The 22535-nt window shown below is 37.2% G+C and overlaps 1 protein-coding gene and 1 long non-coding RNA gene across 14 annotated transcripts in view; both read right to left on the bottom strand.

Annotated features, from left to right (window-relative positions):
- PCLO (piccolo presynaptic cytomatrix protein) overlaps positions 1-22535 on the bottom strand; it is a 370143-nt gene that overhangs the window by 300316 nt on the left and 47292 nt on the right. The window lies entirely within an intron of this gene.
- LOC125182661 (uncharacterized) lies at positions 277-21057 on the bottom strand. Its single transcript, XR_007162852.2, has 2 exons — positions 20260-21057; positions 277-1725 (listed from the first exon to the last, which is right to left on the bottom strand). It is a non-coding gene; the product is annotated as an uncharacterized lncRNA (long non-coding RNA).

The following is a 22535-nucleotide window of genomic DNA, read 5'->3' as shown; positions in this document are numbered from 1 at the left end:
CTTCAAGTCCAGAGATCTCTTATCTCTGGACAGCTCAGGGAATGAGACAGCACAGCTGGAGTCCATTTCTGTATGTTCATGTAGCTACGTCCTTTGTGGTCTAGTGACTAGGGCATATCTGCTCCTACAACGAGAGGGAAATTTCAGTGGTTTAGGTTGTGGTACAGTAATCACCAGAAAATGACTGTAAACAGTAGAACCCTGATACATTTTTAACACGCACCTACGAATAGCTACAAGCTCTTTCTCTGTACACAAGAAAAGCATTGAGCCAGGTTAAAACTTCAGTATAACTCTTTTATGTTGCTGTAAGTAAACAACTTTGGAAGTCTATCTTCTAAATGGGATGAAGGTCCCTTCCAATCTGTATCAACCTGTGATAGCACATAGGAAGGTGAGGTATACAGCACACACTACAAGCCATGGCAACCTGCCTGATTGTCTTGAAGTTGTGTCCATCCGCAGTTTGTTTCAGTCTGGCAAGCTAAATGTCACACCTTGACCACATTTTGTCATGATGTATACAGTCTCTTTGTTGCATCACAGAACAGCATGACCCAGGCTTCTTTCCTCTCCGTGCAGAGATACTCATTTTTCATAGACCACGAACAAAAGCTACTTAAAAGTTTAATACTAAACTTTTCAAAAGTGATTCCTGAGATCTGAATACAAAACAAAAAGCATAAAAGATACAAAGAAACTGACTCTGGAGTACTATACAGGGTCATCCCCTGGAAATGTGCTTACATGAATGAAAACAACATACTGAATTTCTGTGTTTCTACTGTCAAGTCAGAAACAGGCAGCATGCTGATGTACTTCAAAATGGACTGACATGGTAGCCAAAATGCAGCACACTAAATTACAGCTGTTTTGCTCCTCTGGAGCACAGTCACCAGGCGCAATTTATATCAAAACCCATAATCTGTGCCAAGACTTCAGAGTTAGAAGTTGTAATGAGACAACCAGAAGCTTCCAATTCCTCTTGGTGGAGAGAGCTCAAATTAAATCCAATACTCTGGTCATAACCATCTCTTCCAATTTGAACAACAACCTCTCCCTTCTGTAGTCCTGTCCAGTACCTGAAACACTATGTCCCCTTCTTAGTTAGCTCTGTCCCTGTACAAGACCTGTTAGCTCATCCCATACAACTCTTCATTAGCTCTTCATGACAGCAGTGACACTCTCCCACTCCATCCAACCACCACCTTACACCTGTATCATGAAACTCATTCTGCATAGCTAACCAAAGTACTTCAAATCCCTTTAATTGCTATGAATCTAATTTCTTGTTGCATTCAATTATGAATCAGACATATGGCTTTGCCCTAACACTAATAAAATTAAATTTAAGTGGCTTCATCCTCTCCCCAAGAAACACATGCATTTTGCCTTATTGTAATTCCTTTTTAATCAACTCCACGTACATTGCTTTTAGAGCTTTCACAACAGTGAGTAATTGTTAAGGAAAATAACTGGAGACTGAAAAGAACACAAAGTCTAAAAGTATCCAATTATAGCATTTAATCTGACAAAATAGGATGTGTTCATTTGTGAGCTGACCTGTACAGATTTCCTCTGCAAGCTCCCCACAACGCTTCTCACATACAACTGCATAGTAAGTGGGGAGAGACAAAGAATGAAGATACTCTCTTGATAAATCAGTGAAGCTGAGTCAGTACCAAGTATTCGCTGTTTGGCAGAAAGCAGACAGCTGGTTTAAACCTTTGAGAGAGCAAAGAGAAGCCATCAGCAGAGGTGTTATAACCTGACAGAGCAAACATAACGTATGACCAGAAAGTGCTGGACTCAACTCATTTCTTATGTTTATGAATTCAGAAGCACTAATAGCAGAAACATCTTGGAGATTTGTTTTTGAAATAAATGGGTTCCTAACTCTGCATTTCCTCTGTTTGCCATTTACTGTTATTCACAGGCTGGTTACTTTATAATTTTGTTTATTTTATGTTGTTCGTTGATTTGGGGTGTTTCTGTTTGTTTGTTTGGCGGTGGCTGTTTGTTTGTTTAAAGAGGTCTCTTTGGTCCCTTGTTTGACATGCTTCACTGTAGGTAAGGAGCATCCACTTTTCACCTACAGCAGGGCTCCAGGGCTTTGCAGTTCAAACAATCTGTCACAGGTTATTGTATCAGAGCCATGAGATACCTGGCAAGCAAATAAAGGTCACACACCACCATGAAATATTTATAAGAAACGTACTTGCAGTGTAAACCTTCCACTGCATATGCACCCTAAAAATGGGACATGGCATCCCCTCACAGGCTGCAGGGCAGTGATTATCACTCACCCCATCAGTCTTCTTGCTTATAACCATTTCAAAGCCACCCCAGAATTGATGCAGAAAGGGACTCTCCATGGACGCAGTCATGGATGGTTATTCACGATGACAATAAGCAATGCCTGATCCAGAGCATGCTCCCTGGACTGCAATAGTCCACACCGGGAAGCTGCTTGAGCAGTTCCTGGAATGGCTTTGGCCTGGGCCACTCTCAAACCATCCCCACGCAAAGTGAGGGATCGCTCTCAATATGCACTGCGAATGCCATCACTGGGTTTTGGAGGGCAACAGTTTTAATGGCAAGGCCAGAAGCTTCTCGGTGCATGGCCCTAGCTGCACAACATAGATATATGCAATTACTTACAGCACGGCATAAGTGATTGATTACACCAATTTGTTTTCCCACATAAAATGTTTTGAGATATCTTAGCAGCTGCTCAGGAATCTCAGTTCCTAGACCATGGAAGGCTCTTGAAGGACAGGGTCTAAATCTGTAGGAGTGTGACACAAATACAACTGACCTCCTTCTAGCACTTTGGGAGCACTAAATTGCTATCTTCCAGTAAATACACCAAACAATCAGGTCCAATGTTTCTGTTTGATTTTCCTAGCCAACATTTTGGCTTTAATCTTTATGTCATATCGCAAGAAAAAATGAATCACTTGGTATTCACTTGTTGATTTTTGCAATACAAAGTAAATAAGGAAGAGTGTCAAACATTCAAAATGAAGAAGAAATGGAAATATTAACTAACTACATAGCTAGTTCTGTGGAATTAAAAACAGAATTAAAACCACCTTATACTTGGGAAGGAAAGAAGGTGCAATTGATTTTTGCAATGTGAAATTTTTGCAATTTGACTTTTTATTGCAATTGTTCTTTCAATGCACTGGAAAACAAACAAACAAACAAACAAACAAATAAAAAAAACCAACAACAACAGCAGCAAACACTCTGCTGACAAGACCAGTTCCAGAGGAGGAAAAAAAAAAAAAAAAAAAAACACATTTTGAAACCATAATTTCAGGTTAATAATTCTCCTTTAACCGGGGAAAAGTATTTGACTTTAGGAAAGCTCTGACTATAGGAGAATAAGGGGTATGCCTGAAGTGGATTGAAAAAAAAAAAATCTGAAACAAATGAAGTAGCATGGAAACAACAACAAAATTGATTAACGGAAGAAACGGATGATGAAGGGTGGCAACAGCAGCAGAAAGCAGGTACGAGGAAAAATGCAACGGCCAGAAAAACCTCAAAGGATTCTGAGAAACAGAACTTTAAATTGGGCACAAGGGAGACTGGCAGAGCCTAAGTACATACATGAATACAGAACCTCTGCCTATAAAAGTGAATACTAGTAGAGTATCAGGGGAAGAATAATATATTGTTTTACTGTGTTTTTACTTTTCATTGTTATCTGCCACTGCTGGAGAAAGATTTTTTCTCCATATATCTCAGCCTGACCCAATACCATCTCCTCTCTATTCTTATAATTCCCCTTTATGTAGGTTGAAATTCAAAAAGGAATATTTTACATAGAATAGATGTTTATGGCCTGCTCTGAAACCATAAACAAGCCAGCCTGACCTTGCCTCAGCCAATTCTTCAGGGACTGAATTATTAATGCCTTGAGAGCTCTGGAAACTACTACACAGAGCTTGCACACCCACACCAGCACGCATATGATAGATAAGTAGAAAACAAGTTTCATAGCTTTAAAATGAAGAGCATCTCTGGAAAAATTAGTTATTTTTCAAACCTCCACCATTTTGTGAGTTTATTTACACAACTATTTTTCTCATTTTATATATGTGCACATATACACATATATAAAATTAGATACTTAAACTACGTATTTAGAATTATTGGAAGTTAGAAGAAAGCCTAAAAACGTGAGTGCGATTTCCAGCAAGGACACTTGGTGCCCACTGCTAATGGAGCAAGGGATGCTCAGCAGCAATGCAGTGGGTGCTGCTGCCCTTTGCCAGCTGACTGCTCGGACACTTGGGTTTTCAGCTCATCTCAGTGAAGGCATGGCTCTATTCTGACAGACAGCTGCTGTCATTCTGCTCGTAACAGATGATTTCTTGATGAGAATAAAGTACTATATTCCTTGCCATCCAGACTACATTCCTTGCCATCCAGAGAGGTTTTCGTATTGCTATTTCATTTTTTAAACCTTTTTTTTTTTTTTTTTTTTCTCCTAACAGATCATTCAACTAAGAGGCATTGTGCTCAAAATGCTCATGAAAAGGCTCTGGTTTTGGTTTCATGACTGGTTGGAACAGCTGCTTTGAGCACAGGATACCTTCCTGCCTCTACCCGTACAAGCACTCCTCACTTAATGTGGGTCACTTAGCATGCCTATTGCTGCAGTTACAGGGAAACTCACCTCTGATGGACAAATACTGACATTCTGAGCAGCACGAGGGATGCGCTGCAAAAATGTCATGTTTCCATAAAATACACAGGGAGAGCCCTAATGAATAATTTAAGCTAGATGCTCAACTTTTCCGTGGCTAGAGGCAGAAGGGATTCATCTGAGCTTCAGACATTTTCATGTGGTATAAAGCTACAGTTATTGAATGGCTGCTGTCCCCAGGGCTAAAGGTTCCTCTGTTAACAACCTATGTAATGTTTGCAGGCTTTTTCTGTTTCCTTTACAATACTTACTTTTTGGCCTGTTTAATGAGTTGTCAAGCATTATAATGATGACTCACAAAGTTAAGAAGTAATTCTACCACCTGGAGAAATGATCACATACAGTTCTTTGAGTATGCAGGAAGCTAAACTAAGATAACTGTACTGGTTCCTTCCCTGGTCTGAAATACACTTATTTTAGTTGTTGTAGGTCAGTACAATTGAGTCAGGCTGATTCTAGAGACCATGTATCTTTGTTTCTAACATTATCTACCTAGTGTACTATATCCTAGAGTAACGTGTTATTCATAGCTGTTCAAACGGATGCATTTTCTCAATGTTGTTACGGAAAAAGAAGGGGTCTGTTTCTCTCCAGAATAGCCATTGTACAAAAATTTAAGCACCAGGTTTGTTTGAGCTGAACAACCAAAAGGAAGGACACCCACAGGTGGAAGTGACTGCCAGAATGTCATGCAGAGAGATGACATTCAAAAGGCAACTCGTCAACAGTTCTAGATGGCAGACAGGCGCGGTACTTCAGGGCATCAGTAACACCGCCCACCTTCTACAAGGAATCATTGCCAAAACATTACCTAATTTTAAAACAAAACAAAAAAAAAAATCACCTCAGATGTGTGACGAACTGGAAAGTCTCTGAATCCGATCCACAGTTTTCACAATTATGAAGGCCCCAATCAAAACAAACATAAACAAATATCTAGGTTGATGCTTAAAGCATGTGTGAATATCCTTATAGTTCAATTATTACTCAAGCTATCTCACCTAGTTTTTCAGGCTTAAAAACAACAACAACAACAAAAACACATGTAGTTTGTCTGTCTGCCAAACGCTGCAGGTTTGTGTGTCTGTAGAAGGTTACATTCTCAAACTAGTAATTTTCTGGTGCACCAAGAATCTCCCAACAGTTACAATATCACACTGATACTAAGATTAAGAGTACAAATAACATACTGTGCAAGGTACCTCAGAGCTGTGCATTACGTGTGTTTTACTAGCTTTGAAAACTCAGAGGGGTTTAAATAACATGAGGTCACTCAATGCAAGTGCAAAAAGTACAGTACATCCATTTAGTTGGCGAGAAAATAAAGGCACGGAACAAGCTTTTCTTGCAAAAGGATACTGCTTATATAATAACAAAAGCTCCTTCCCTGTCATGAAGGAAAAATTTCCAGTTGAAGTATCTCTAGTGTTAATAATGTACACATTTAAAGTGAAATCATCAAATCCCATATGTTTGGGAAATGCCATTTTGTTCACATTAGAAATGTAACATTTACAGCTATGTACTTATTTATGTTCTATTTTTGTCTGATATCACTGTGTGTTTTGGGAGAACTACGGGGGAGGACGAGGATAAAGGAACAACTGCTTCATTCCTGCCTGGCAGTTACTATGCTCTTATGAAACTATCATCTGTGATTATCAGCCTGTTTTTAAATATAATCTGCTGGGGGTAGAATGTGATTTGCAATATTAAATGGCATCAGCACAATCATACATCTCAATTCCCATGTGTCCCCTTGAAAATCTGCTCCGTTTTGTACTTAAACTCCTCTTCCCCTACACAACAGAGCACTGATTCCTCATCTTTAGCAAGATGAATCCTTTCCCATGTGATTTCACATGTCATTCTATTCTAATCACTTCCAGTTGTCTCAGCTCATGCAGGCATTTGAAAGGGATGAGAGATGCTTTCCTTAGGAACCACCCTGGATAGGAAACAGATTACTTTGATGACTCTGAGATGCGGATAAAGCAAGGATGTTTCTGGCATACTAACCTGCTGCCAACAGAAATAATACTAAAAACATAAATGCCTATTAAATTGTCTGACCTTCTATAAGCTGGGTGCTTTCCAAACACTTTTTTTTATTTGACTGATTTACTGATACACTAAGTACCTTGTCAGAGGAAGCCCAGTGTTGTTTCCTATTGTCATAACAATGTGGAAATAGGTCAATATTCAAATAAAACTACTCTCTCACAGGAGGAAAAAATCCTCACATACTAGAGCAATGCAAAAAAACTGAGTTTGTGTTTGCCTCATATGGAATAAACTATTAGAAAAAAATCTGAAGCATTTAACTAGACATACACATACAGAGTACAAACAAATATATATGCACACTATTTGAATACATACAAATATATGTTTAATTGGTTTGAATCATTTCTTTGATCATGATGTGGCAATAGCTTTCAGTTTACAGCCATTTGTGAATGTCATTCATCCTGAAATTTATCTTCTCCTGTAGCGCACTACTGAGACTGTTAAAATACAACCAGTACTAATGTAAACCAAGCAGACATAAATGATATAATGCAAAACATATTATTCTAATTACCTTCAAAAATACTGATTTGGGGGGGCTATATTCATAAAGTACCACTTTTGTCATGCCCCCCCCCCCCCCCCAAAAAAAAAAATTAAAAATAAAAAAAATCCAAATCTCATAACTCGTAGTTGGAAATGCTGGTTTTCTACATAGTGTATATCATGTGCTGGCACGCGAACAGCTTGTCATAAGACCAAACACATGTAATAGTGCAAATATATACAAATTCATTTTAATACCAACTAGTTCCTTTATTTCACCTAAATGTATGGAAATGACATTTTTTTATAAAAATGAATTTAGAAAAATCTACCTTAAAAAGTAGTCTCTTTTCAAGAGTGTTTAATATAAATAAACCAAGATTTTTACATATTTACATGAATAAAACCTAGACTTTTACATTTTACCTTTACTATTAATCACTACATCTGAGAGTTAACTACAGAGCAGCTGTTCTAAGAATTACTTCCTACTGGTTTTATTACGAATGTTGCTGATTCTGCTCTTTTCCATGACTGAACATCTGAGCTTTCCTTTACCTCAGTCTCCCAGTGGGATAAATAACAGTATGAAGATGGCTTTGTTGTGTCCATATAAATTGTTTCTTTATTCTTTATTTATTCTTTGCTAGTCAGCTGAAACACATAGCCATAATTTTCTTTGTGGTACTCGTTTTCTTTTTTTTTTTTCTTTTTTCTCTTTTGTCACATTCTTAATAAAATCAAACTAAATTTCAAAGCCACACAAATATTATAATGTCAAATTTACTGCAAAATATCTTTAATACTGCTTTGATATTGAAGCTGTATTAGTCTATGACAACTTTTTAATCTCTGACACTTTCATAACATTGGGGATAGTCCCCTTAAAGCTTTATGCTGTAATTAAGATCTGTGCTAAAAGTAGATGATGTACAAATGTAAACCATTACAAGAGCTTCACATTTTTGAAAACACTAAACTAATTTCAGCTCAACTGTACAAAAGTTTGGATAGAAAAATTAGGCATGACCATTTCAGAAAAGGCAGACAAACTTCACTCGAGGTGTGTTTGAAAAACAGTTTAACTCCTTATCTTTTGAAATCAGTGAAGGTCATTACAGAATCAGGACCTTTGAGGAATGAACATTTTCAGTGTGTACTCCAGCTCCATTATGCTGTTCAACCATAGTGTCAGCAATATTGTACACTTTATTCTCTCACACACATCCTAACCTACATAATACATCTAATAAAGAATACACTGTATTCATCACTGAAAACAGAGAAATAGGGGATCCACAGAGCCAATAGTTTTCATTGCTCTATTAAACCTGTAGCAAGATTCCTGAAAGAAACACTCACCTTCAAACCACAGAGCTAGTAAACCAGTTGCATTACACCTTTAATAGGCACCTGAGGTAGATATAGAAGTCCCACCTAGGCACTTAAACTCCAGCTATCCCAAACTGCAGTGCCTAAATCCAAATTCACAATCCTGAAAATACTTAGCAACCATTTAATTCCAGAATAAACTGATTGTTCACAAAATCTTTGGAAAGGTTTCCTTTTAAATAATCCCCTGAGGTGGAGTAAACTGTAAACTGGACTCCTCTCTGCTGTTCTCCAGGCCTGAGGCTATTTTGTAAAGAAAGGTCCGCATGATTACCATAGCATGAAGAGAGAAGGGGAAGAAGGAAAAAGAAAATAAAAGAGGGGGAAAGAGAGATGAGAGTTTGTTGAGGGGTGGGGGACAAGAAAAGAGAGCATGACTCTAGTTGGATTTTTCGAAGGAGAGGGTTCTGGCCTGAACCACTCCTGCCTCTACTACTGAACAAAATGCTCAAGTTCCAAGACAGAGGTAGGATTTTTATCATAACCTTAACATCCAAACTTTGCATGGGCTGCTGAAGTTGGCAGTTGGTGATGGCTCACTGCTCCCACACCTTTTATACAGTTACATATCCACATCCATGGCAGAATGAGCTTGTGTCCAGGCCGTACAGTCCACAAAAGAGGAGAAAGAAAGTTCTTCTGAGGATCTGAGGTAGGCACTGAATAGGAAGTATAAAAAATAAGACCCAACACTAGGTGAGACATGAGTATGGGTGATGTCATGGTCAAAAAAGTGCTGCAAAAGCCTTTGAGTGGTGATGACATTTGTGATTTCTTTACTCTGTACCTTTAGGCAACACAAAGAAATACGGAGACTATTGTGAGGGGCCAAATATTGAAGCACACACTTTCCTGAAGTATCTATTCACTCAGCAAGATACTTGTGCTGACTGTCATTTAGCTAGGATCCAAATGCTGCTCTGCCAGTTATGCTGAGGTTTTTTTGTTTGTTTGTTTTAAAGCAAACAGCCCGAACATTTAAATTACTTTTTTTTTTTTTAACTCAACCATGTTCTCTCCTTCATCATGAGTTCTTCATTTGCTGTAACGATTAGTAAATTATTATTAAGCACATTCAATAATGGGTTGGATCTGTTGTACAAATGCAAAAGCAGAAGTGATTTCTAAGTGGGTGTAATTATGCTTAAGCAATTCCGAAGTGGTTTCATCTTTAGTGCATCCCTAGATAACGGAAAAGAGCTACAACTTGGGCAAGTTAACATAAAACCTCAGAATCTGTTTGCACACCCTTAAGTTATTTTCTTTTCTCACTTCACTTTTCCAACCAAGGGACATGCAGGTGTCACTGCCTCAACATCTGTCTAGACTATGGATTAGCATGACAATGAGGATCAACAACTCCATGTTACTGGTTGGAGTTGGTAAAGCAGCTACATGAAAACAGCAATGACAGTTGCTATAATAGCTACTCATCACAGAATTGCTGACAAAGATTCTGAGAGCTGATGGCTGTATCATGAAGTACCCTGACTGCATTTGCCGTTAGAAACTAGTTCTCCATGAACATAAAATGTAAACTATCACTAACTACAGGAATTAACATATATTAGAGAACAAGACAGTAGCATCTCCCAACAGCTACACAGTCAATTAAATGAAATACATTTCTCATCTAGGTGGTTGGTAGAGACTATTGGGGTAGCAGAGAGACAATCATTAGCTGTTAACTGGATGCCAATTTCACGGATAATATTTCTTTTATCGCTAGATAATAAAGGCATAGTCACAAAGTAAGAAACAATGAAAAAGCATACATAGAAAGTACTAATTTGTGTAATACATATGTCTGAGATTCTATTCTCCAACTAATTTAAGCTAGCACAAAATGACTGAAAACTGCTACTATCCTGATTTGCTAGGATTTCAAGTTTCCATTTCACAGACTCGGTTGGCTACTTAAGGTGCCGTAGGTGCCAGAATCTTGCAGCAATTGTGCAACAGCTAAACTCAAGCGTGGATTCATTCCAAGTGTGGCAGAGCAGGTGTAGCCACCATTGTCAGATATTATGGTACAGTGTTGGTCCCCACCTTATGCCTTTGTCTTGGAATGGGATTAATTCTTTGTCTTGGAATGAGATTAAGTCCTGGAAATTCTTTTTTTGAAAGAAGATTAGTATTCAGATAATGAGCAATCCTAAAAATTAATCATGCTTCCTGAGTAGTTTCTGAAAGCAAGAAGCATTGCTAAATCAAAAGGTTTGTGTTACCTAATGCCTCTTCTTATTTAGCAAAAGAAAGAAGAGAAAGTGACTATTTGAGATAATCTTTCACTTACAATAAATCTAAATCAAGGAAAAGATCTTTAAGTCAGACTCTGAAGCATCCTTGTTTTGTTGTTGTTGTTGAAACAGCTGGTTCTTCTGCATGTCACATCAGATATATTGTTACATTGATTCTAAGAGATTTTACCACTCTTTATGTAACTGCCTACCAGTTCACTAGGCATTTTGTCAACCATGCTGAAAACCAAACCAAACCAAACCAAACAAAACAAAAAAAAGTTTTCAACTTCAAATTGACAATCTGTGTTATAATTTTATGTTTATTCATGTCCTATTACAAAGGTTAAGGTGTGCTATTATAATGACTATGGGGAATTTTTAAAAAAGAAAAAAAAAAAGGGCAAAAATCAGTAAGATATCCAATGCCACGCCGAACTTACTGTTAGTAGTCTACCAAAAATGGTAACTAACTCTGGATGAAAGTGGAGGACTTTACTTACTCAAAACAATTTAATGTCCCAAATTATTAACTGCCATGAAAATGTCACTTCTTTTTCCATTTATATGTGTAACTTCAATGAGTAATTCACTGTTTCAGTAGTCACAATGTATTACCAACAGAAAGGTAGGTTAGGAATATACTGCTTAGACTTGCACTGAAATTCTTTTTACAATGAATTAACAACTCTGCTGTCAGGGGAAAAGTTTTGCCTTCCTAAACTTGACATCAACACATTGAAGGGAAACAAGTATTAAATAAATAAATTTAATTTTTTAAAGAAAGATAAAAATACATTTTACCAGATTAGAACATTAGTCCGTATTTAGTATGCACTCATACTCATATTCAGTCCATATTCAGTATATTGAGATGATTAACACGTATTTCTTTCTAAGGTAATTTCAACTATACTTATAAGTATTCTCACCAAGCAGGACATTTTTCCTCGCCTTTGAATCACAGAGCTCAACATGAACAGCTCCACTTGTTGTCATTCAAAATAAAAAGCAACTACTCTTTTCAGAAAGCTATCTATAGATACCTACTGGATGCCATACAATGTGGTACTTCTCTCCCACGAAGTATAATTCTTTTATAAGAAACTTAAGGAGCACAGAGGACAAAAGCTAGGATGGTGGAGCACTAACTTCTTTGTTGTGTCCAAAGTCCCTTATGAGAACAAAGTACTAAGAACTAAAGAGCTTTTTACTTTGACAGAGAATTAAATTAGGAGGAAGATGATCAATCAAATGAAGAAACCTTGTAAAGATGCCCTCATAATACACTTGCCACCTTAAAATCAAGATCATCTGCACTGATCTAACAAATTCTCAGCACAGGTGAACAGATGACATTGTTTTGTATGACTCACATAACTTAACAGAGTAGAGAAAACAAAACAGTATGGGTTTAAAATATATAACTCACAATTTCAAGGAACTTTACAGTACTGGGGGAAAAAATATATGAAAAGCATAAATTATGTAACCTCTAATGATATGATGTGTTCCCTCAACAAAAATTTTAGAGTCACGATATCACATAAAAATACTACTTCATTTTTTGGTGGTTGGTTGGTATTCCTGTAGCTCTTTCTGGGTGGAGTAACACCCTCCCTAACTGTGTTAGTACATACTTGTGATGAAAATATTGATTTAATTTTCTTTTCTAAATTTACTGAGGAACCCTCTCTTAGACTGAGGTCCTAATCTGTTCTAAATGTTATCATCCTCATTGTCAGATACAGAATTAATAACCTCATTAGCACTTCATACACTGAAAAGCAGGAAAAGATACCAATCAGTTTTTGTCTAGATAGTTTCCTCTCCATAGAAACTTAAAGAGCCAAACGCACTGCCACAGCAGAGTTACTGTCTTCATGTTCAGAAGCAGTAGCACACATAGGTGTGCATATATGCAGTCAGTTTTGCTTTCTTAAAAATAATTTCCAATTTGTATTCTTCTGAATTACAGAAAATAAACATTTGTAATGCCATTTCCAATTACTACCTTGCTCTTCCACTTAATCTCCTGGGGTTGTTTGGTGCATCAACAAAAAGGATAGGTTGATGTGCACGTTTTAGTGGTGAGACTGAGTTCTACCAAATGTTTGGTAATTTATAAAACTGAAGAAATGGTAGGAAACCTTATTTTATCCCTACTTCTTTTAATGAATTGTGGCTTGCTTCCCCAAGTAATTTCAACACTAGTGACACCATATTTCATCATCCTTTCTTTTTTGATTTTGTGTTCAGAAAGAGAATTAGTAAAGCACTAAAACAGCTTGTTCTAGACAGCTAAAGCCCACCATATTTCAATTCTGTATTTTCTTGAATGTTTTAATTTTGTAAAATTTTGCAAAGTGTGTAGGAAAGACACGTCCTTGCACCTTGCTGTCTACTATGGTCTCTGGTCCACGTTAGAGGCTTAGTACCAGGTTAGAGGTTAGTACCAGAGTACTAACAGTGATCATCCAGCACTTGCTATTAGGAATTTAAATTTAAATTAAAAAAAAAAAAAGTTTTTTCTTTTTTTTTTTCTTTTCTTGAATTACAAAATTCACTGGTTACAACATTCTCCAATTTCAAATTCTCAAATACTAACAGAAATTTATTCAACCAGCAAAGCGTGATTTTTTGGGAAGCCTATAACCTAACACAAGTGGCCTACTACATACAGTTTGAAGATGGAGTAGAAAGCGCATAACTTCTTACACAGATCTATTTGTATTATCATATCTGTCATAGAATCATAGAATATCCCGAGTTGGAAGGGACCCATAAGGATCATCAAGTCCAACTCCTGGCACTGCACAGGTCTACTCAAAAGTTTAGACCATGTGACTAAGTGCACTCTTAACTAAGTGTCATCTTAGTTAAGGAAGAAATACAGTCAGGATATTTTTTGCCATTGCCTTGTACAACAATATACAGAAAATTAGCAGGAACTGGCAACTTATTTTAATTCCAACTGCAACATCACTAGAATCGCTCACAACTGCCTCATCCCAACCAACTGATCTGCAACTACAAAATAAATCATACAGCTCCCTTCATCCTCTTTAGGAGTGGAGTGATCCATGTCATATATTTCCAAATAAGTAATTAGAGGCAGCACTTATACAGCATATCAAAATGTGACAACAACTATCAGATTCATGTACTCATTTGTCAGCAGTTAGAGAGAAATGTCAGCTCTTCAACATTTTGAGAGATGTTACGTCTCTTTAAATGAATACTACTTATTTCTTAATCCTGATCTTATACTACATTTCGTGGCACATACGAATTCTATCAAACTTTTATTTTATTTCTCAGAGCAAATTGTGTAAAAAGTTCAAGAGCAAGGAAAAATGACAAATGTATGTGGATAATGGAGCAAACCATGGCATACAATAACTTAGACAAAACAAAACAAAACCTGAATATAATGTATTAGTGGTGTTTCCAGTCATTATATATACACTATTTCTGTGCCTTGTGAACTGTTACATTTGCAAGCATATACAATTTCAGTCTGCCATCTAAAATTTTAGCTTAGTATAGATTATTTTGTTCTCCTGATCCATTATGCAAGCAATACTAACAATTTACTTTACAAATGCTTGAAATGAAAAATTTTTTAATCTATTTTCATTTATTCAACAGAAAAACTTGTATCTCTGGCTGTATATTTCAGATGGAGAAATCAGGAACAACGAAATATGGCTGCTTCACACCTTGGCTCCTTCTTTGCCAATGAAAACAACTCTATATAGTATAAATCACTGTATTCCACTCTTAAAACTGATAGCAGATAGCACTGTTCAATAATCGATCACTCCATGACTGATCATTCATCTGGTTTACAAATGTTCATGTCATGTTATTAAATGCCAAGTCATAAATGTTACACTTAAGTAATATATAAAGTCAACATTTATCTCCTGGAGATTACTATAATCCACTGAGGAACATCTTCTGATTTATTTTCATTTTTATGTTTTGTAATCCATTACCTAGAAGTATAAAAAGGGAACATCTGGTAGCTTCTAAGAAATACAAAACTGTATACTCATATGCTCACTAGTACTAGTTTGTTCAGATTTTCCAAATATGAAGTATGTATTTAAATGTCATTGAAATTTCCAAATAAAACAAATTGAACACAACTATTTCCCCCCTTCTACTCATATGTAAGAAAGGCTGGAAAGCATTCCAGCGGGACTTAAAGCAAAATGAACTGAGATTATGAAGCAAAATGAAGTTCAAAGACAGCACATGCAAGGACACATCATTTGTCTGTCAAATGAAAATTGTATCACCAAAATGACAAAAGTGGTACCCCAACTAGTCAAACACACTGCAAATCAAAAACAGGTGATTGCAATGTTCAGGTCAAGATAACCACACCACAGACTTCTACTTGTTCCAGCATAGCCCTGAAGGTAGTTTAGAATAATAAAACAAATAATTGCTATCAGGTTCCAAACTAATTTTAAACTCCCAGGAAATAATCCTGGGCATTAACAAGAATGACTGCTCACCACCAGTGTGTAGCTACGAGCAAAAACAAAAGACTGACCCTGAAGCTACTACAAAACTTAAAATAATCAAGCTTATCACATTAAATGCAAGGAAGCCCAACACCTGAAAAACCTGCTCTGCTCTCTGTGCTCAAACACAGGGAACAAACACACCAAACCAGCCCAAAAGCAGGTGATAAAAAACGTCTCAGTGGTTGTAAAGACTCCGACACCCAGAGACCTAGATCGTACTGCGCTCGTTTAAAAAAGAGCTGACTAACATTGCCTTCACCAGTGACATGAAATGATCAACAGAACAGAGCCAGGCCCGGCTCCGCAGGCAAAACAAACAGTTGCCCCTGGCAACGGGCTGCCAGGCGCAGCAAAATGGCTGCGGCCCTACTGCCTGCAGGCCTTGCGCCACCCCACAGAGCAGCCATGGTGCGGTGCCCCCTTGGTAAGGGACGGAGCGTCCCTCTCACCCTGGATGTGGTGTCCCGCTCACCCTGCTCTCACTCCTCAGGGCTCTTGGCTCTCTTACAGCAGCAAGGGTCATTTCTAGCCATGCTACAAAGCAGCCTGCAGCATATTCTGGGAGAATAAATAAATAAATAAATAATGCTATATGCTCTAATTAATGCTTTTTTAAAAATGCAGAAATAAAGGGCCATTTCATGAAATAGTGAAAAATGCCTCACCCTGGAACAAACATATCAATAAATTTCAAAAATATAATACAGATAGTTGACTAGCAGAACACAGTATCAAGCTTTAAAAATGATTTTTACATGGACAATAAAAATACTCAGAGTTTCACTCGTGTCCATTCGAGACACGCTCTTGTAGTGAACAGCTTCTGACTGAGCTAACAGGTATAGTGAAGAAAAGTCACCTGTCCCTGTGAAACGGGATTGTGCAACAGTTATCATAATTTCGTAGACCACATTCTGAAATACATGAGAGGTGAGGGGTTTGTCATGAGCAGGGTTCTTTTTTGTTTGCTTTTTTTACTCCCCCTGTACACACACACAAATTACATTGACCTTTTACCTTTATGCTGCTTCTTATTCCAGGTTGCTACCCATTTTACTCTGTCTATTCACCACCATTTACATCAGCACTCTCCTGTTTCAGCATACTCCAAGCTCTTTCACCCCGTACACCAGGAAAGACTTGTAAGTTGGCCAGAGAGGCAAAAGCCCTGAGGTGTCTGATTCACACCGAGCTGCTTACATTGCCCGAACACTTTCCAAGAAGCCAGCCCACACGGCTGTGCTGGCTAACGCTGACAGGAAATAAAACGTGGTTAATGCACACATCATAAAATAATCCTTTGAAGTAGTAAGCTGAGGCACCCATTAAGGGTAAAGCTAACCAGATTTATTTTGGTACTCTTCATATAAAATAAAACAAACACTTTCAACCTGCACCAAAACAAAGAACCACAAAAGAATACCTAAAAATACAGCAAGGACTGGGGGCAATAAACAAAGAAGGAAGGGAGAGAGCGTCACTGATACAGGACATCTAGATACTTTACAGATCAGCCAAAAACAGGGGATGATGCAGTTGTTCCAATACAGATATGTCTATGAAGTTATCTGGGACGTCCTGCCTGGCTCCCGCTGCTGTTCCATGAGAGCACGTGCCGGGTCTGCCAGCCTGTCACTGCCTCGTGCACCAGGAACATTTGGTTGGGGCACATCATTGAACCCAGAATGCTCATCAGCAAAACAAGTTACCATTGTAAATAAGTCAACTTTAAGAAATAAAAAATGTAATAACATTTCATTTATATTATTTCTTACAGCACTTTCACAATATATCATGGTTTAGAACAGCAGGTTTTTCTGTCCTAAGAAAGCATGCATTAGACTGACACCACATCCAGAATGAGACTATTACGAATGAAATCAGAGAATGAAAAACAATCCAAGACAAGCCATTGAAATTAGTGAGTATTAGATCCATCACTAGATGGACAAACATACTGAGAAAGAACCATTAGAAAAACTAAGCTGAAGCAAAGGGAGACAACAATATAACTTCAACATATGGAACACTAGCCACCCATTTTTGCGCGCACACATTATTACAGCATATCAGACCAATTGTTTCTAACTCTGTCCTTGATATTTATTGTGTAAATTCAATAAACTGATGTATATCATCTGGTATAATGCTGAAAAATGTCTGTCAAGGGCCACCATTCTTTTTCCAGTGAAAGTTCAGGATGTTTAGCACTTGGTAGGAGAAAGACCCCAAGAAGAACGACAGACTGAGCACAAAACTGCAGACTTCCAAGTTGATTCTTGGTGATTCATGGCAGAAGAACCTTGCCAAGGCAGCCAAGGGTATTACAAATCTCACACACTCATGCAATAACTATAAGCAGAGGCCTGCACTCCTCAAGCTGTGCTTAACAACTGAAAATTGCCATGGCTTTGAAAGAGATAAAAGAACAAATCTGCTTTATACATTCAAGGGCCACTTAAAAAAACAACAACACAACAACAACAAAATCACAAAAAATCAAAAAATGCACCCTCCATTAGAAAGTGAAATTTTTCTGTGAGACAATACACAGGAAAAAATCATTCTAAGGAGTCTATAACCCAAGCAAAGCATGAGAGCTGAGGGAAATTCTACCAAAATCTACCTCCAACCTCCAGAAACCAACACAACTCCATCAATTCCTTGCTGAGTTAGCAAACCAAACGTAATTTTGAATTAATGTTTAACACTCTGGTTTTCTCTCACTGATTATAATAGCCCCGAACTCACAATTTCATTTTAATCACAGTAAAAAAATGAAGTATGAAAATATAACTAATAACAAGCATGTATTCCACTTTTGCAGAAGCATACTTTTGGCTGAAGCTGATGTAAGATTGTCCTGCTGCCATATGGAAGCTTGAGATACACACCAGCTACCTCCAACCCTAAAACCTCCGAAGTGTAAATGTGTTTGTCTATTGCTTTAGGAGTCTGGAACTGCTTCAGACAAGCTGGGAGTTGCTACTGCTTCCCACCAGCTCTGCAAAGCCTAGATTTCTGTTTTCACTTTGCTTTGTACTTCTGCCCGTTCTGGTCCTACAGTCTTATAGCAGAGAGAAACGGAATCAGTTGGAAGAAATGTATACATAAACAGTCAGAAACTGGGCAAAAAGGACAATCAAAAATATTTTTTAGTTCTTGTTGTATATTAGATGATTTTTTAGTATATTGCATGCGTACACTGCATCCATACACAGTTGATAAGTGTCTCTAAGGGATCAGAAGGTTTTTCAAACTCGAGTTATATCCAAGAACTGTTAATGCAGCAAGCAACATGAAGGAGGTTCTCAGTATATTGAAGGGCCAGGCTCTGCCTTCAGTTTGTTAGGAATGGAAATGTGAGATAGATGCTTCGAACTCCAGTGCTTTTGGTAGGAAGTGAAGTTGCCCTCCTGGATCTGACCAGCAGATGCATCTTCACACACATACATACACACAAATGTTTATGTACGCACACTAGATTCCAAAACAACATTTCACTCTGTCATTAAAACAGGATAGCAGTAGGATTTTATAATTTCATTAAGGAAGATCTGTATACTTTGTAGTACCCATTTGGCCTCCTGTATCTTCCTTTTTTCTTTTTTTTATTTTTTAATCAAAACATTGCACATTGTGTTCTGTTGCATACAGAATAGTAAACACATCACCTTTACTTTCATATGTTTTTTTGAGCCACTATAAACATATACAAATTAACAGTATTTTAGGAAAAACATCCTCTTCCTCCTTTATGCATGTGTACATATAAACACACATTAGCCAACCTGATCTATGAATCAGTTTCTAGGTCAATCTGTAGAATCAATCCAGGTGGTATTGGTTATTTAAATGCAGTTGATGGTATCATGAGCAATACATAACTATACTGACAGTGAAGGGAGGCTCCCTGCAAGTCAGACAATGCCTGAGCATTGGACAGTTGCTATTATACAGGCCTCTTTTTAATCGTTGATTACTACGACATCAAGAGAGCTTCTTCTGCAAAGCTTTGCTTCAAGGAAAATAAAGTAGATTTTCTACTATCAAAGGATAAATCTGATGAAAGACATCATAACCTGACCTTAGAGAAGCAGAAAATAATGGAATAAAATAACACTGAATCAATTTAAATCTTCAGTTGCACAAGAATAAAATATAGTTCCATTATATTCTACATAAAGGAGAAGAATTTCTCTCCCCAGTAATTCCAGTGAATCAGTTCTCTTGGAAAAGGAACAAAAATACCACTAGGTAAAGCATGATACTAACACAAACATGCTATATAACTTTAAGAAACAAAATCAGGCTAAATAAATTTATAATTGTCAAGTATTAATATAAAACTGTTGTTAAAATGAGCTTCCAACTCACACAAGGTTGCAATCATTTATAAATGCAAACAACTTTTGCACATATATCCTTCAAGACTATAATAAAGTGAGCACTGCTTATTACACAAAGGTATTAAAGTTTATTTATAATCTAAATTCTGGTAAATAAACTAGAATTGTGGAAAATACACCTCAGTTCATTTTATGGATAACAGCAACTACAATTTCAGCTTTTATATACATACATATATATGCGCATATATATATATGTGTGTGTATATATATATGTATGTGTATATATATATGAAAGCTCTAAATGTCCAAGCCCACAAACTTCATACATCTTAAGGAATAACACGCAGCAGTTCAGATACTTGGTCTTTCTGCCCTGAACAATTTTAAGAGAATATATATAATCTAACAATGGTTAAATACTATTGTTAGTAGAGCAGATAATACAAAGGGAAATTTACCCCAGAGCCTCATCTTTGGGATTCACAGTATCACAGAAAACATCAAGACTGGGGTGAAATGGAGGAGGACAGATAGTGCTGGGATATGGAGCAGGACGAGGTATCGCACTGTCTCTCCTACTGAGCTGCATGAAGTCACAATGATACAGGGACTGTGACATATAAGGAAGAGTAAGAGGCACTAACTTTGCTCACACAAGTCTCAGCAACACTGGCTTTGATCATCTTCCTACTGTCACTGTAGAAAGCACTGGGAACTTCTGTTTTGATTTCCGTATCACAAAGCATATGATGAGGTACTGCAAGTGGAAAAGCCTCTGATGTGGAACTCCAGGGCATTTTTGTATGGCTTTACTTTTCTCAATTCAAATCAAAATGGGTTTTACACTTCTGAGTTTGTCTGAGACTTATTCCCACGTTGATAAATTACAATTATCACTGAAACAGCTGGATATGGCACTGAGAACAGGTGGAGAATTTACCCATCTGCTGCACATTAATAACTATAAATAGGATACTGCAAAAGCAATTAAGTTTAAATCCATACTACTTTTTTAGTTATAAGCATACAAAATTTTGTATAAAATCTGGCAGTAGCAGCAATAACCACATACACCCAGAAGAAGAATATAATTTGGGAGTGATTCATAGAGACAGCACAGAAAATTCAGGAAGAGAAAGAATTGAGATGTTATCAGATTTAAAAATAAAACCAGTCAAAGGGTGAAAAACATGTGAGAGAAAGCTGGAGAGAAGACAAAAATAGAATTTAAAAAACTGGGGGTAAGTACAGGAAACTATTTTTAAGGTGTTATTAACACTTGCTACATTTAATGTGAGAATGAAGCAAAAATTAAACATCCCAAAATAAAAGCTTACACTGAATAATTCACGCAAAGGTTACTTTCCCAAGAGAAGTGTGATCTTCATGTTTTTCTAGATCCTTGATTTACACACAAATAAGATTGTGGTCAATATGTTTCAAATGATTAAATCTAGGGGAGGGAAGGCAGGGAACCAAACAAATGCGGTACCCTCAGCCATCTGTGTAATTCCTGTGAACTACAGTGTTTTCCTGGGTACAATGACAGCTACACTAATAGCCCACTTGTCAGAACTTCAGCTGCGTGAAAAATACACAAAATACATTTAGAGAAAACTGAACGCCTCTGAATGCAAGTCTCACTTTGCATTCACAATTATCTTATCAGTAATGAAGCTGCATTGGCATAAGTTAAAATGAAGATTAGTCACTCTGACTGTACGGAAGCATTTGTAAAGAATATTATTTCATAGTGTTTTTCTTGGACCAAGAAAAGCAAGTGTCGTGCTACACTGGCCACTAATGGCTGAATTTCAGAATTCAGCAGTTTCAATGAAAGACACCATTTTTACAACTGCACAGGTAAAACTAGATATAAATTGTCATTGTCCCAACTGAAAACATGATCTGTAATGCCTGTTTGGTGATCCAAATACAAACTTCAGTCCTAGAGCTCAAACACATGTAATTTATATTGTTTGAGAGCCTCCCCAGAAAACAAGATAAGACAAAAGAGAGGGTTAGAAAAAAGAAAAAAAAAAGTACTCATTCCTACATTTAACCATTCTAGAGTTGAGAGACATTGGCAGAGTGGCAAGTAGGGCAGAAGCAACTACCCTGCGTGACCAGTCTCTGATATACCTTCTTTAGCTCCATTCATGTACACAGATGAGGGCAAATGTGTGTATGAAAGACAATTCCTTTAAAATAAAAATGGCTAAAACTGAAGAAAATTAGCAAATTTATACACCCAATTAAAAGCTTGGAATAGTGCTGGCATGAAACCTAGATCTCACAGTATGTAACAGTAGCTAGAAGAAATGTGATACAATGGCCTGAACATCAGCTGGAATATAGCAGTGTGACAGATGCAGCACAGACACACCGAAGAAAAGAAGTTATCCAGAGAACTTTCTTCTGAGACTGTCTTTGGTTTTGTTGCTGATCCAGAAGTTGCTGATCAGAGTTGCTGAGAAGTTGCTGATCCAGAACTTCTGTAGTTGGATATATAAATTGGCAACCGAATGCAATAGTATAAACATAGAGTTAAGTTTTAAAGTAGGTAAGTGATTATCAAGTCTCAGTTTATATACCAACACAGATGAAACCAGTTAAATGAGAACAATATGTTGTCTTGGAGCAGTTATTTGCCATTGGTAAAAGATGAAAGTGCAATAAATGTAACTATTAGCACAGGAATGCTTTCATCAAGCTGTAATTTCAACATTCACTG

This window comes from Anser cygnoides, chromosome 1 (genome assembly GCF_040182565.1).
Source record: "Anser cygnoides isolate HZ-2024a breed goose chromosome 1, Taihu_goose_T2T_genome, whole genome shotgun sequence".
Taxonomy (NCBI): domain Eukaryota; kingdom Metazoa; phylum Chordata; class Aves; order Anseriformes; family Anatidae; genus Anser; species Anser cygnoides.
The sequence above is the reverse complement of the archived record's forward strand: the minus strand, read 5'-3'. Positions and strand labels throughout refer to the sequence as shown.